This window comes from Coturnix japonica, chromosome 5, assembly GCF_001577835.2.
Source record: "Coturnix japonica isolate 7356 chromosome 5, Coturnix japonica 2.1, whole genome shotgun sequence".
NCBI classification, from domain to species: Eukaryota; Metazoa; Chordata; class Aves; order Galliformes; family Phasianidae; genus Coturnix; species Coturnix japonica.
The window spans coordinates 45,280,961-45,297,171 of record NC_029520.1 but is presented as its reverse complement, the minus strand read 5'-3'; positions in this window follow the sequence as shown (position 1 = coordinate 45,297,171).

Here is a 16,211-nt window from a genome sequence, read left to right as displayed (position 1 = left end):
AATTTTCTTACAAAGCCACCACGCTCAATTGTTCCAAAAAAAGAAAGAAGGATCGCTGTCCTCTCTCTGAAGCGTTACAGCTGGCCACCTTTAAGATACACTTGAAGCTTAAATCCATCCCATACTCCACCTTTTGGTTGCTTTCCAGTCCGAGCAATTCTTCTGGGTTGGAAAAGGAAGGATGGCACATCCTGACAGACACTCCTCATCTATGATCTGCAGTTTTTCCCTTTACCTTGCTCTAAGATATTCCAGGCCAAACCCCACTGTTCTCATGCAAAGAAAACTCTTTGGAAGCCAATGAAGAACTGCCTTTTCAGAGTCAAAGAGAGCTGACTGCTTTGGTGTGCCCACAGGTGCTGGCCACAGCCACTTTCTGACATCCTGCATTGCATCGGCTTTGTGTTCCTAGATGAGTGAAGCTGCTCCCTGGTGACTGACTTGAAGAGACTTCTTACTACCGACAGCCACAGGAGCTCTCTTTCCGTTCAAGCAATAAAAATCTGTGTTTTGGACATAAAGAACCAGGCAGTCAGAGCAAAATACACTGAAGCCGATGATAAAACCCCTACCAACATCAGTAAGACCAGGAATTCATCCTGTCCCCTGGCTAATGGTGGATGTGTGCAGTGCACCTCGTAGTGTTGTGCCTTCCTTCAGCTCCTACCCAAGGATCTGCTTGGCAGCACTCAGCAACTTCAGGAGTAGCATCAAAGTTCAGGCCTCAAAGTGCTCACTTATCTAAGGCAATCCTAACAGCTTCTGTTAGGAGTACACGCAGTGCCATCCAATGGATGAGCACAAGACCTGGTTTCATGACTCCTTCTGGGGGATCCACCAAACCCAACTGAGGCTGTACTCCTGAGAGCTGAATGCATGTTTCTCTTCATGCTGCCACTTGAATTTTCTATCAGCATCCCAAAATGTGTGAAAGCAAAGATAATTCAAGTTTTCACCTTTCCTTATTGACTATTTCAAAGTGTTGCTCAACAGCATGTTTATAATTATCTAAGTGGGATAATACATCACCACAAACAGTACCTTTAGAGCCACAGGACAGCATTGCTGCAGTAGAGGCAAACATGATGCTCACCACAGAAGGCAGCCCAAAGGAAGAGAAAAACCCAGTATTACGTCATAAGGGTTTTGTTTCATAGGGAACAATTAGTATCAACAGTGCAAAAAATGCATTCTCTGACCTAACTGAAATATGAGCCAAGGCAAGAACGTCTTCAGGCTGCGGAAGATTTTCTTTTAAGATGCCCATGAGCTTCATGGAACATTTTCAGTCTGATATGGAGTAAGTGTCAGAAAATACAGGTAATTTCACTTGCTGCAGCCAACCTTTCTCTCTACACTGAACACTTCCATGGTTATATAATTGCATTTTCAGTCTAAGCTTCTATTTCACTCAATGACAGCCCCCTAGAACTACCACTCAAAGAGCTCATGCCAACAGGACTGCCTATGCCAGCATCCTCAGGGTGAGCCCTTCCCTTTGCCTCTCTGGGACCATGTGGAAAGAGTCACCCACTCCTTCCCCACCTTCTCCTTCTTTCCAGGAGCCCTGAGATGGTGCTTCCACACCATCCACTGCTTGTCCGACCAAGATCACAAGGAATGATTCTTCCCAGGATCAAAAGAAACCCTGCTCAGTAGTGAGCTGCCCTCTCTGGAGCACATCTGGACCTGGCTCTGTGCAGATGTTTTGGGCTCCCAGCAGTGCTCTGAGCTGGAGCAGCTGAGACAGAGTCTCCCATCTGCTGCTACACAAGCAGTAACATCCTGCAAAGGCTTGGGTGCTCTGATAAACAAATGGGTTTCAGGCTGGCTCACACAGTTACGGTAGGGATTTAAAAAGCACATTGTGCAGTGCCCCAAGATTTGTTTCTTGACTCTTCTGATAACAGACAGCGTTGTAAAAATAAAATCTTTTCCCTTCTCAACATCCCACCTTCCCCAGCTACAGGCAGCATCTCCCAGCAAAACCCTGCATAGAAATACAGCCCATCGGAGCACCTCAGCCTGGTTCTTGAGAGAGAGCAAACAGTGCCAGCAAAGTCCTTTGTGAGCGATACAACTGCATCAGCACAGGGATGTTTGCCAGCACAACTATTTTTTGGCAAGAGAAAGGCAAAAAGCCCCTGCTCCAGCAGATATAACTAGCCTGGAAAACAGAAGCACAGGGCACCTCTTTTCTCCTATGCCCCCCTTCTTGATCCCCACTTTCTCCCAGTGCTGCTCTCACACAGCTCCAGCTCTGCTCAGGATGGGGAGGGATGGGTACAGCCCGAGTGATGTGTGGGAGCCAACACAAAGGGCTGCAGGAGGTGAGGGCTGTGTGCTATGGGTCACTTCAGCACTTCACTGAGCCCATAACTCAGCAGCATTGCCACTATTCTTGTTTCAAGCCACAAACCTTTTGTTTAAAAGGAAAACGGCTTGAATGATTCTGCATGGGGGAAAAAAAAAAAGGTAATGTTTTCTCTGTGATAGCTGCAGTACTGCTGCTTCAGCTATGGAGCACTGCTGGAAGCAGCAAGCGGCCAAACACATTGCTGCAGCCTGTTCATCGTAATGAGCAATGAACTTCATGGATGAGTTGGGACCATTTAGTCAATAGCATTATTAAGCAGAGCTCACTTGCCCTCTCCTTTCCCACATGAAGAAGAGCAGCTCAGTGCTGAGCTGTGCGCTAATGCAACTGCAAAACAAAAACCACCTCAGGAAGGGGAAGCAGCACGCCTGGCTTGGCAGCGGCAGTGCCTTCTTACACACCTTGCTGTATAGGCACAGGTGTCATGGGATTAGGGCACCCTGATGGTGCCACAGCACCCGGCAGAGCACCTGGGGACCCTCAGCTGAGCCTGAGAGCCACTACCAGCCCCTCTGCAGACCCACCTCTGGGTTGTTACTGCAGCCAGCAACGCGTGCTGCAGTCTGACAGCCTGTGCTACAGCTCCACGTGTACGTGAGCAAATCAAGCAACGCACCAAAACCAAAGCACACACAGCCACATCTCTGCAGATAATGCTGACTCTCATCCTTCTTGTCAGCATATCCAGATTTCTTCCTTCCTATGGTTCAGCAAGTGGATGCTATCTGGGCAAAACACCACAATCAACATATCAGCTGGCAGGAATACTGAATTCAAAAGGCTTTGAGTAATGTTGACACAATCCTGAACTTGAAAGGGTATAGCTTACAAACAACGTAACACGTAACAATATAATGTATTGATTTCATTAAATAATAGCACTGGGTGGGGGGAGATCACTCTGAATAGCAGCTTTTAAGAAAATCACTTTATAGCCCACCACACCTGATTGAAACATATTGCTGCAATCTACACCAAGGGGAGAAAGAGCTGAATCAGAGGCCCCCAGGATGCAGCGCCGGTCTGTGCTGCAAGGGTGTGGGAATCCTGCAGCAAGCGTTAGGATTCTCCTCCAGCCCTGCAGCAGCAGCAGCATGTGACTGCTGGTCCCCCCCGCTGCCGCACTGAGCCCTCAGAACGCAGCCCCAGCCCTGTGCTCCAGCCAGCACCAGAATGTGGCTGGAGCCTCGAGCAGGATGCGGGGAGCAGCCTTCGCTTCCCCAGATGAGCTGCATTAGGATCCAGCAGGGCATCACTCTGACCTCTCCATCAATTCCCATCAGCAAACGCTGCTGCCCCTGCCAGGGTGGAGCCCAGTTAATTGGGCTCGTGACCTCCACATTCTCCGGCTCCTCTCATTCAGAGCAGACTCATAAAAGCGCAGTTGCTGCCAGCCAGAAGTGCGCTATTAGGAGCAGTAGTAGCGGCGCTGTTATTATTAGGCAGCATTTTATTTATTTTTTAGGAAGTTATAGTGCCAGCCTGCAGACCTGCCTGTAATGCTTTTCCAAGGGGGGGTGGGAGGAGCAGACTGCCCGGCACCAAAGCCATCATTAATCTATTTTGAAAACAAGATCTTGTTTTCCAGATCTCCCTGCGTGACTCGCTCGTATTCTGCCAACACATTTTTATGGTGGTTTGGGATTTTTAGGGGGTTTCTTGGTGGTGGGGGAGAGTGCAAATGATTGATAAGCACTCTGGCTGGCTTTGCAGCGAGTCAGGAGGACAAAGTGCAGCTTGTGCCCTTGCGCTGAGTGAGCAAACACTGCTGTAGCCCTTTCCCATAGGGTACTGTGCCTCACAGCTCCCAGCCAGTGGATGTGCCTGCTGGAGTGCTCCACTGCTCAGCAGCATCAGGAGGTGACAGCATCACTGGCCGCATGTGCTGAGGAACATGTCTCAGGAGCACAGCTAAACCCACAGAAACACAGGGTGGATGCAGCCTGCCAACCTCAGCTGATGTTCTGCAATGCTGGCTTCTACCAGTGCATTCTGAAGTGATGGCTGCTTTTCCTATGGTGACATGCTGCCAGCTCCCCAGCCAGGCCACTGCAGCAGAGGGGCACTGGAGTACCTGGAATACCATCCTACCTACCTGAGTGGTGCTCATCCTATGCCAAAGTCCACTTTCTGTCATTGCAGTGATTAGAGGTGAGCCTCAGCTACACACTGCAACGTCAGAGATGATCCATGTGGTTTACAATGCTGGAGAGAGGATTGGTGCTGCAAATCTGAAGAGATTTGTCCTGCATCTCAGCTAAGATCAGCTCAGGATCAGAGGCTGATTCAGCCTCTAGATGCTGTTATTTAAGGAAGAGGTATACTTTCCTGACAGGAAGAAATCTGCAGCTCTACCTCCTTACCCTCTGGACTACACAGACACTGGTAAAAGGCATCTGAGCTAGAAGCAGTCCAGAGGTGAGAGCACAGAGCTCAGGAAACACTCTCTGCCTCCAGTACCACCTTTGCCTCCCAGTGATCCTGCACAAGACCCCTCACTCTGTTCCTCAGTTTCTGTAAAACCACTCTGTAAAACAGGCTGGTAGGCACCATTCTGAGCCAGACTTGGAAAGGAGGAAAGGGAAGCAGTAATTCTGGGCAAAGGACAAGAAATAAACAGCCAGGCGATATGTCTGACACAGATGGAGAAAGCCAGGCAGAATCAAGCCTTAGTTGGGAGCTCATTCACTGACACCCTCAGTAGAATGCCTCATCAACTACTGAGACTGGGACAATGCTGTCAGACAGAAGTTCATATTTTACCTTAAATAATGTAAAAAGTCCCAGCTGCTGCAGGGAAAGGCATCCTCCCCCTAGGACAGAGCCAGGGCGGCTCAGGAGGACGTGAGTGTGCTGCAAAGCAAATCTCACATAGAGGCTACTGCACGCTTTTCTCATTTAAAACGGTGTTGTGCTTATTCATCTTTGTGCAGTGTCCCCTGTGATTGCACGCGGCTGCATGCAATACTGGAGAAGTTAGAGAAATTCAATTATATTGATTTACAGAAGAAAGAGACAATAACAAATGTAATGGGAAGTTGTTATTCCATATTTTATCGCGATCCATTAAGACTTTAGTTTCTAATGTCCTCTACCTTTAGTGTGAGAATGAAATTAAAACAATCATTTTCAGGATGAGGCTTTTCTCCATGCAGAGCCCTGGGCTGCCAGCTAACCAAGTACCGGCACACATAAATCAAGACATACTCAAACCTGGGTGCATTCAGATCCTTGCTGGAAATGAACTGGACCAGATTCTTCTTAGCAAAGAAGCTTCTCAGTAGGAAATGTGTCAAGCAGTCATCCCACTCTAACTCTATGCAAATCTAGTTGCGGAGTAAATAAATACACGGCAGGAAACCGAAGCTTTTCCATGTAATAACAGCATCATCAAGGTTGGAAAGACCAATAAGATCATCTAGTCCAACCATCAGCCTATGCCTGTGACTGCTCTAGACCACATCCCTCAGTGTGACATCCACCCTTCTGTTGATCACCTCCAGAAATGGTCACTTCACCTCCCTGGGCAGCCCATTCCAGTGCTTTACCACTCTTCTTCCTAATATCAACCCTAACCTCCCCTTGCTCAACTTGAAGCCGTTCTCTCTCATCCTATCACCGTTACCTGGGAGCACAGTCCAGCCCCCACCTCATCACACCCTCCTTTCAGGGACTTTTAGAGTGCAATAAGGTCTCTCCTGAGCCTTCTCCAGACTGAAAAACTCCAGTTCCCTCAGCTAAGAGGGGAGACTTAAGACTTGTGATCACACAGCCACAGCAAGGAAAACTTCAAGCATTAAGCTGAAGCGAGAAGAGCACTGCCAATCCATAGCATGTTCAAGGCATCAGTGACCAAAAGCTGACAGATTTTAGGAGAGGCTTGAAAAGAGAAAGATTTTTGAGAGAGTGAAGGAAATCATGCACCCAGACTTGAGGTTACCAGCATCTCCCACTGCTGGATATGCACAGCACCAGCGACAGCTTGATGTGCTGCTGCTCTGCCACCGGATGCACAGCTCCATCTACTCAAATGAAAGCCCTCAAGGCTCTCCTCACACCACTTTCCTCCTCCCATCATGAGAGTTCACATTACCTCGTAACAGGAAGGCCCAGGCAGAACATGATGTGCTGCTGGTTCTCCAAATCCCTTCTTTCCAGCAATCAGACCTGAAACTCGCTTGCTCACAGCTGTGCTGTCCCCATAGGAATTCCCCTCCCCAGGTCTCAGACCCTGCTGCTGACAACACAGCCACTTCTCCCTGAACATTGAAAAAGGCTGTGCTTGATTATGGTCCGCAGCTAAAAAGCTGGTGAAGCACATTCCAGTGCGGTGATATTGCTCCAAACAGAAGAATGATGAGATGCAGCCCAGCTGCTGGAGGTAGAGCATTTTTATGTTGGTTGCAGTTGGGAGCTGAACTACTGAGTATCTGTTTGCAGCATCTTAAGCTACTACAGCACCCAGTTTATGGTAATTTAACTGAGTATTTACAGCTCAGGTTAACCATTTCCCTGCAGTATTTATTTGCTCATTGCCATCACCTGACACCTTGAACAGTTCCTCTGTATCCACCTTCCAAAAGTGCTTGGGCCAAGCAGTGATATGCTGCTGAAAGTGCATCCTTGGGGATGGATGACTGCTTCAGCATCTCCAACTCACCAAAGCTACCTCAGGGTATGCTGCTTTCAAAGGAATCTCTCCTGGCTAACAGACAGGTCAGCAGCAGAACCATCTATCTGTGGGCTGGCCCTGCACCAGCCTTGAGACCATCCTGCATCCCCCCCCAAGGCTCGAGGCTCACCTCAAGGAGCAGCTCTGGGTGCTGGGTGGAGGCTCAGCAAGGGGAAGCGCAGCTGCAGGCCTTCCCCAGGGAACACAGGCAGTTTCGGTGGCAGTTTTGAAGCACACGTTTCTCACAATAAATCCTGCAGCCTCTTTCTGTCAGCTTATTGCTGCCTCCTCAGCATTCTGGGGGGTTGAGGCAAGTTCCTCAAGATCTACAGGGGGTCTTCAATGCACCAGGTATAACCCCAAGCAGCAGGAGGAGGAGGGAGAAGGGAGAGCAACAGGGCAGCATGCGCTTCCACCCAGCTGAACGAGGTCTTGTGTAGTGACCTAAGACCATCCATATCCTACCTAACCCATCCCCACCGTGCCCACTGACCACGTCCCTCAGTGCCACATCTCCATGGTTCTTGAACACCTCCAGGGACAGTGACTCCACCACCTCCCTGGGCAGCCTGTGCCAATGCACTGCCACTCTTTCAGAGAAGTTTCTCTTCATACCCAGCTTCTCTTCACACCTACCCTTACCCTCTGCCTCCTTTTCTGCATTAAACTGATGTCCAGTGCAGAGCTCAGCCCAGCTCTGCTCCTTGGGAGCCTTCACCACCTCTGAAGTATGACCACAGAAGCACAGGAGATGCAGTCTCCCAGCCAGATCTTCTCCCCTGAGGTCACCATCCATGTTTTTGATAATTCACATATTTAAATATTCAACCTTTTTGCCATTTAACCTTTGCCAGCAAAGTTAATTTGCAGAGGCATATTGTGAGCTCTGTGGGACAGAAAGCACATTTTTCTGGTGTGTTGTACATAGTAACAGTTTCTATGTAATATTCCATAGAAATATGAGTCTTTACAGAACTGGCTAAATATAACAGCTCTAATGAAGCTACCTTTGGTTTTAAACATTGAATGCTGCCTTCAAACTGCAGGATTTCAGCACAGGCATTGTTCCCCTTCCCCACAAACAGGGAGCAGGGTGGTTGGTTTTCTGTTCTCAGGCAACTTCTCCTGCCTCCTGTTTGGCCCTTTGCTTTTTAAATGTCATGTGGTGACCGCTGAGAAGTGTCGCTGCACTCCTGTCCCACCTCAGATCATAGTGGAAGTGACCCAAAAGAACCACAGAGTCCAACTCCTGGGCTGATCCCTACCTGTGAGTTACACACACAGCACAGTAACGCAGATCTCCACGTCAAAGACATCCACAGCAACTTCAAGGCTTTGGTCAGCAGTGACAGACAGGTGTTCCAGCTTGGCCCAAAGAGCAGAGCTCTTGGATTGCTGCACCTTAATGTGCACGGTTATTAAATGCATTTCTTGGGGCCATCTGCTCCTGGAGCTGCCAAAAGGCAGAGGGCAGGCTGCTCACAATAGCTGCTTGTGTTTAGTGCCTTATCTGGAGCCCGAGTCACAGCTGGCTGCTGGTCCAGAACGGGGAATGAAAGACACCCAAATGAAACGTAGTCAGCCGGAGCGGTGGTTTAGCATTTCTTTAGCAAGCTTCCTCTCTTCAAATCACTTGTAACTTACCTTACACAGGGGAAAAGAGCAGCCCAGAGCTGCAGACACCCTGTAGACATGGAAACAGTAGCTTAGCTAAATTGTTTGTGGTTATGAGGGGGAATCAGTATCTCTATTATGCATTCCAAGCTGATGGATTATAAAAGTTTGATTATCTTTTTCCTACTGTCTGCTTTCTCTTGCAGTATCTGAAGAACATGGTGCCTCGTGTTGCCAGTCCTGGTCTGGGTGGATGCGGTGCTATTACTGGTTACATGCACAGAATCCTCCCCATGATATGAAATACAATAACACAGATACCCAGTCCCTGTACTTCACACTGCACACCTACGTTCTGTACCTGAAGGAACTGGGCTGTGTGAGTTGAACACAGGGAGTTCATTTGAAACATCCATATTTGCGTTCCCTTTAAAGGCTATGTCCAGCCAATAGCATTCAGTTCCGCACACATTGCAATAAGCTGTAGATCATAGTTTGGCAGGAGCTGACCCGCATATTGCCAAGTTGTCCAGGAGATAGTAAAGAACAGCCTGCAGCTGACACAGGCGTGCTGGGGACCTGTGAATCAAGCATTGGGTACAGGTCACAGTCTCTCTCATTGGCAATAGTGACAGACGACAGCTCCTCAAGTCACAGCTGACAGCCTTCTGGTGTGGGTCATGCTGCACACTGTCCTATAGTCTCCCTCTGCAGAGGGAAACCAGCCAGGGTCGGGGCTGATGCCATTGCTCTGATGACTAATGCTCCAGATAATGCTGGAGGATCATCTGCCCTGAGGAAGAAATGAACTTGGGATGTTCAGATTCCAAGGAATAACTCAATTTACCATCCTGGACCTGGAGCTCTGTGCTTGCCACAGCCCAAGATGCTCTTCCAGCAGTGTGCCCTCAAGAACAGGGACACATCATGCCCCTTAACTGCAACTCACAGCCCCTAGAAACTCCTCACCTTACCCAGGCTGCTAATGCTGAACAAGAGCAGGAATGGCTGGAGACTTGTCAAGATTTTGGCATACACAACTTTTTTCTTTCTTTCTTTTTTTTTTTTTTTTTTGCTTATGTATGAATTAATTCTGAAATGGAATGCAGAGGTGCCCCTCTTATATTGGCTCAGCTCTGAAAATGTTGATTTGCAGCTTTGGGGAGGGCTTAAGAGATAAGGCTCTTGTGATGCAGATGCCTGCTGATAGGCAGTGGGCACACTGCTTTGCTTCCCCTCCGCTTTACAGAACACGGGCACGTGGCACTACATATGGTGTATGTACACATATGCAAAAGCAAACTTTAGATGGATATCATAAACACAAACATTTTTTTGTCCTTCTGTTTATTTATATATACACATACACACATTTGTTTTCCGCGTCTGTATTGCAGAACTCCCTTTTTTCTCTCCAGGCAACCTTATTGACAGGCCAATAAATACTACAGCATCTTTTTCCCATGGATTAGGAGAGCTGGAAATATCTGCTCCAAATAATCCCTTGTTTTTTTCACTGCATGTAATAGGGGAGGGAAGAAAAAGACTTATAAGCCACGATGGGTGATCAGGTAGGGGAGCAGCACAGCCACAACATACTCCTCAAAAAGGGGAATCACTCCCCCTTATTGAAGGAAAGTTGGCCACGGACACACAAAGCTGTAAGAACCCAGGGAAAGGAGTGGATAAAAACAGAAGAGGTGAAGGAGAAATGAGATGTGCAATTAATTAATGGATTGTAATGCCTGTCTCTTGCCTGCAAGAATTTGGAAGCGGTGAGACAGCGAGAACCCAGCACCAGGAATACCATCAAAATAGGCTTCATGCAAGATCTTGTTTTTATGAAGATGTGCTCAAAAGGAAGACAAGCAAAGCTTGGCTTTAAAATAAATATAATTTTTCACGGTCAAAAAGATTAGTTTTGCTCGATAGTCTACAGTCAAGTGGGAAGAACAAGCTGGTTATTAGACTACAAGAGGAAAGAAATAGAAGAACACTGCAGTTTTACAACCAAAAAAATCAAGGGATATCGGTTTTGTACAAAGACAGAACCTGCCAAGGTCTGAAATAGCAGATTCATATTAAACCCACAGCCCAGCAGATACAGATTTAATTCTCCTTCATGCAGCACAGGATGGGAGGAGAATTATAGAAACAAGGTTGGGAAAGATCCCTAGGATTAGCCAGTCCAACTGTTCACTCATCACCAACACTGCCCACTATCCAGGTCCCTCAGTGCCACATCTCCATGTTCAAGAAACAGCAGAACCTCAGGATGCCCCAGAAATCAAGGAATCATGTGAGGGTGGGTTATCTGAAGCTTTAGGGAATGGGTTGAAAAGAAGACGTAACCAGAGCTGAACAGGTGAACTCAGATCAGATACCTGTGTGAGATGGTTGGCCATCGGCATCTGAAACTGTGCTGAGGCTTAGCTCACCATGCTGGATGTGAGGCTGCATCTGAGGAACAAGCAAAAAAAAACACCACACCTAAGGCAGGGAATAAAAACAAAAGAAAAGGCCAATTCCCAATAGTAGGTAAGGGCAATAGAGAAAGCAGTACCTCAGTTCAGAGACATGGAACTGAAATAAATAAGTAAATAAAGCGAATGTTTCTGAACATACTGAAGGAAGACAGAGACTCCATTCAAGCTTGGCACAGCCTGCTTATACTGGGAAAAAAAATGCATTGATTGTTCTTAGAATCAAAATATAACATTATTATAGATTGCAAACCAGTAACCTATTTAAAAGTCTGTCTGTCTGTTATGCTGAAGCATAACAGCTATGGAAACAGCTGCTACCCAACCACAGCTTGCAACAAGCTCAAATGTTTCATAAGGGAAAATTAGAAGCAACTGGGAAGAAAGCCCTTGAGTCCCAATCCCCACCCCTCTCCCAGTGCAGCCCAGGAGGCAGGTGGCCTTCTGGGCTACAAGCACACGCTGCTGGCTCATGTTGGGCTTTACATCCACCACAACCTTCAAGTCCTTCTCTCCATGGCTGTGCAGAGATGCTTGGAAAGCACAAGGGCAAGACCAGCTCTGAATACCCCCAGGGATCGCTGCGGCTTCTGCTAAGGCTGCTCCATGGACGAGGTGTTTGAGATGCTAATAGGTTGTAATTTCCCATCCATTTGCAAGCAGCAGTATCCTGCAAAGCTTCTGCTGATCGTTCATGCTTCCTCACCTAGTCTAACATTTATTATATTTTTCAAATAGACATTAGTATTAATTTAATCTTTTTCTTTTTTTCTTTTTCCTGATGCAGGCTATAATTAAATGTCCCTTTCCTGTGACATTTGCTGGGATGTAGCATAGCTGGGGCATTTCTAAAGGCTCATTCAATGTAACTAGCATTTCAATTAGTGTAAGTGCACCAAGCAAACGTTTAAAAAAACCATCCCGGTCCCCTGAACTCGTGCACGTGGAACAACTGATTTTTAATTGACCACTAATTTTCTTCTTTTTTTTATTTATATATATATATATATATATATTTAAGTAAGGGGAATGCAAGGAAGAGTAACATTTCATCAGAAACCTCTACAGAAATCTGTCCTGGAATGTCTGTGAGACGGTTCCACCTCTGATGTTCAGGGTCAACACCATAAAATAGGAGGCACTACATTCGGAGCAACCTTCATTGATGTGGCCCAGGACAACTTCTCTCTCCTCAAGTCAGTGCAGTGCAGACAAGCCAGATAGTTGGATGCTGGAGGACTAGATGGTCTTAGAGACCTGTTCCAGCCCTAATGATTCTATGAAGCTTGACTGAATGGTGACAGCCCTAGCAAAGCGTGCATGTAAAAGCATGACGGATTTCTATTCATTTTCTTCTCAGAGCTGCTGTACATTTTCCTTTCCACAGCTGGACCTTAGTGTTGCCCTCACTTGGTTAGATTTTCTTATAGGAAATTTCCAATCAAGCAACACTGTTTTCCTAAACAAACCTTGTTCTCTTCGGTCCATCCCACCAACAGAGCCTGAGCATGGAATAGCAAAGTTCTCCGCGACATCTCCAGCAATTTACTCTTTCTCTTTAAAAGCAATCAGAGAAATAAGGTACTCTTCTTGTTCCCATTTTTCAGCGAGGATTTCTAAAATAAGTCCTCCTCCAGGGGTTCACGGATGCAGCTCTGTGCTGGGAACGAGGTCATTAAAGCCCAGATGCATCCCAATGTGCATTAGCACAGCCCTGACCTTGCTCGGGGTGCGGGGCACAGTTAGGCAGTGCTGTACAGTAGCAGCAGTAATTGAGCCTTTAATAAGTTGTCTCAAATTACTATAGGAAGCATTAAGGAAAGGGGCATTTAATTACAGTTCTCTGTTAGAGGGGAAGAAATAAAGGCACGATGGTTTTAATTCATCCTCTGCAGAGGCTGCTCCACAGTGAGGATGGATCCCATGGCACAGTGAGGTGCAGGGTGGGGGTACGTGGTGCACAACATGGCACAGAGAAACACAGGGATGGTGCACAAGGAGGAACTCAGCACCCACCCCTCTGGGGTGACTCTTCCCAGTCACTCTCTTGCAGCACCAAAACATTTATAAAAGCCAAACTGATTTCTAAAAATAAAGGAAGTACCAGTAAATGGCTGTGTATGAAACGCAGAGTTTTATCTAACGCCGCCAATTGAACTGAACGCTGCGCTGCACATTCTGCTGTTCCCAGAATAAGCACGGTGCATCTCAAATTGATTTACCCTTATTACTCATTTTTGTACCAGGGTTTGCAAATTTCTCTCCCAGTGCAGAACATAATTCCTGTCTGTTGTTCACGGATGGCAGCCGGCTGACTCCAATAAATCCCACTTGGCCGGAGCCAAGCATCTACATCGTGATTCCTCCTCACCAACCAGCCATAGCTCTTACTCATGCTTCCACAGCAGCACTAGTGGGGGGAGATTTCCATAGTTTCATCTATTGCTCCTTTAGCCTCCTTCATAGCTCCCAATTATTTCAGGCTCTGGAGACGTATCCATCAACGCAGCGATGCTCCAGGAAGACCATGCCACAGTTCCACCATCCCAGCCAGGAATTCACCTTTGTGAAGGTTCCAACATGAACCAGCTCTGATGGAAACCCAGCACCCCGCTGCCCTTTTCCTGTTTCAACCCATTGTCCTTGGGTTGAGTTGGTACAGAACAGGCCGTGTTGTCGGTCGGGGTAGAGATTTATGAGCAATTTAGCAACACTTCCAGAACGTGTTTATTTTTGTGCAGTCTGTTACTACAGTGACTACACATTGACAAGTGTCCTCAGTGCTGTGCTCGGCTCTGTGTGCCTGGCATTTCCTGCTAACAAGTCCACACAGGGCTCTTAGTAATTATCCCCCAGAACTCAGCATTCACTCGCAGGGGCTCTGGCACTCGGCTTCCTGGCCCCCCCTTTTTGGATGGCACTGCAACAGGTGGGTACAGGAGATAATGGGGGGAGGAGGAGCAGTTCTGCGCGGAAGCCAACCTGCTTGGCATACTGATGAGCTGCCTCGGCGCAATGCCTCGCTGCCTGGCGGCAGTCGGTTCCCAAACCTCCCTATGGTGGCGAAAACACAGCGCTGCAGGAACACCATACGTTAGCGCTGCTTCTTCTGCAGCTCTTCCTCACACAGCCCAGTCTGTTGTGCTCTTCACCACCTCGGGCATCCCAGCAAAGGGATGTGGGAGCCTCTTCCTTGTCCCAGGAGCATCCCAGGTCCTGGTTCCCCCTCCCCCCTTCACCCTTTGCTATAGGGACTGTGCTTTTAGCACCTGAACACTCTTTTCTCAGCACTGCCAAATAGAGGCATAGTTGCAGAGGCTGCAGAAATGCTCTCATTTCGTACTTCAGGTTGTTGGTTTTTTTTTCAGTTAGATGAGTTCAGGGATCAGAAAATGAAGGAGTTTAGCTGCAGCCCCGCTAGCCTGCTTTTCCTCCAGGCAGTTAAATGCACTGCTCTGCTTGCTAGGCAAACATTTCATCACTGTCTGTTCGCAGTATCCCCCACCACGCAGGGAGATGGGCTTTTGCCATGTTCCTATGGGCACAACAGCCACACACATGCATTTATTTCCCATGCAAGTTGTGGCCAAAACAAAGATGGGTACAAAGAAAGGAAATCGGTTTTGTAAGAAAAAAGCCTTGTAAATTAGATTGTATTAAACTTACCAAGTCAGAGAATCACAGACTAGCTTGTGTTGGAAGAGACTTCAAACACCGCCATGTTCCAACCCCACTGCTTGCATTTCCAGTGTAACTACAAATCAGGAAGCTATCTGATAATACAACTACCAGATAATTCATCCCAGAAAACACAGGTGAACACTGTTATGTGTTGATCAATACCAAGCACCGCGGTATTGACTGGAAGGCGACAAGAGTGATTTTGGCTCTGTAGAGCTGCTTTTTCATGAGAACAGAAAAACAGGGAAAAAGGAAAACCACACACATATCACAGAATCATTAAGGTTGGGAAGGACCACTATGATCACCCAGTCCAACCCCAGTCCTTGCCCACTGATTACATCCCTCAGTGCCACGTCTCCATGGCTCACAATCACCCCCAGGGGCAGTGACTCCCTGCACAGCTGTGCCACTGCATCACTACTCTTTCTGAGAAGAAATATTTCCAAATATCCAACCTGAACTTTACTCAGAATGAGTCTAAGATGCAGCCAGGTCCACATCTGGAGGTGCCCATTTGGGAGGAGGAGCCTGGCGATGGCCTTTAACCTATAAGGAGATTCAATGAGAGCCACCAAAAAAGGATAATAATAACATAAGGCTGCAAAGGCAACTTAGTGTAGAAGAAACTTGCTTGGGGACCTTGCGAATTCACTGTTGCTTGAAGTCAAAGCTGGGCACCTTTCCAAGAGCTACAGCTCAAGAATAAATTACAGGTGTGACAGAGCGGATGTTCTGGAAGCACAGAGATATGATGAAGGCCAGGAAAAAGAGTCACATCAAGCAGAAGTCATTACGAATAAATTGGCATTCCTCATCCAGTGCAACTGCTGAAGTGTGTGGGGAAGGGAGGAAGGAGGATTAAGGCAAGCTCTCAGCAGTGTCTCTATAGGTGGTTTGTCCTCTGAGCACCACTGGGCTCAGGAAGCCTGGGGAGGCCCATGAGTGAAATACCAAACTGCCCAAATGGAGGAACCACCTCACACTGATGCAATGTGAAGAACCCACGCTCTGTGTGCCATCTGCTCCCACCAGCTCCCTGATCACTGCACACATGCGCCTGCTTCATGGGCTTGGGCCAGCTGCTGTCACTGGCAGCTGTGGAAGTCCAAGTGAAGTCAACCACATGGAAATCACCACAGTCAGTGGGAAGACAGCTGCAGTGATAAAACCCTTCCCTGGATGGACAGGTATGTGGGTTAGGGACACAGACAGCCTGGAGGAGTGACCCAGGCCAGCCTGGGGGCCAGGGAGGAGCTCCTGTGCAGAAGGTCTCAGGCAGATTCTGAGAGAAGGATTAAGGCTATTAACATCTGAGCGGTGACAGGGTGGATTAACACTCACAAATCATTGCTATGGGCCTCATTGGCTTTCTAAACCTATA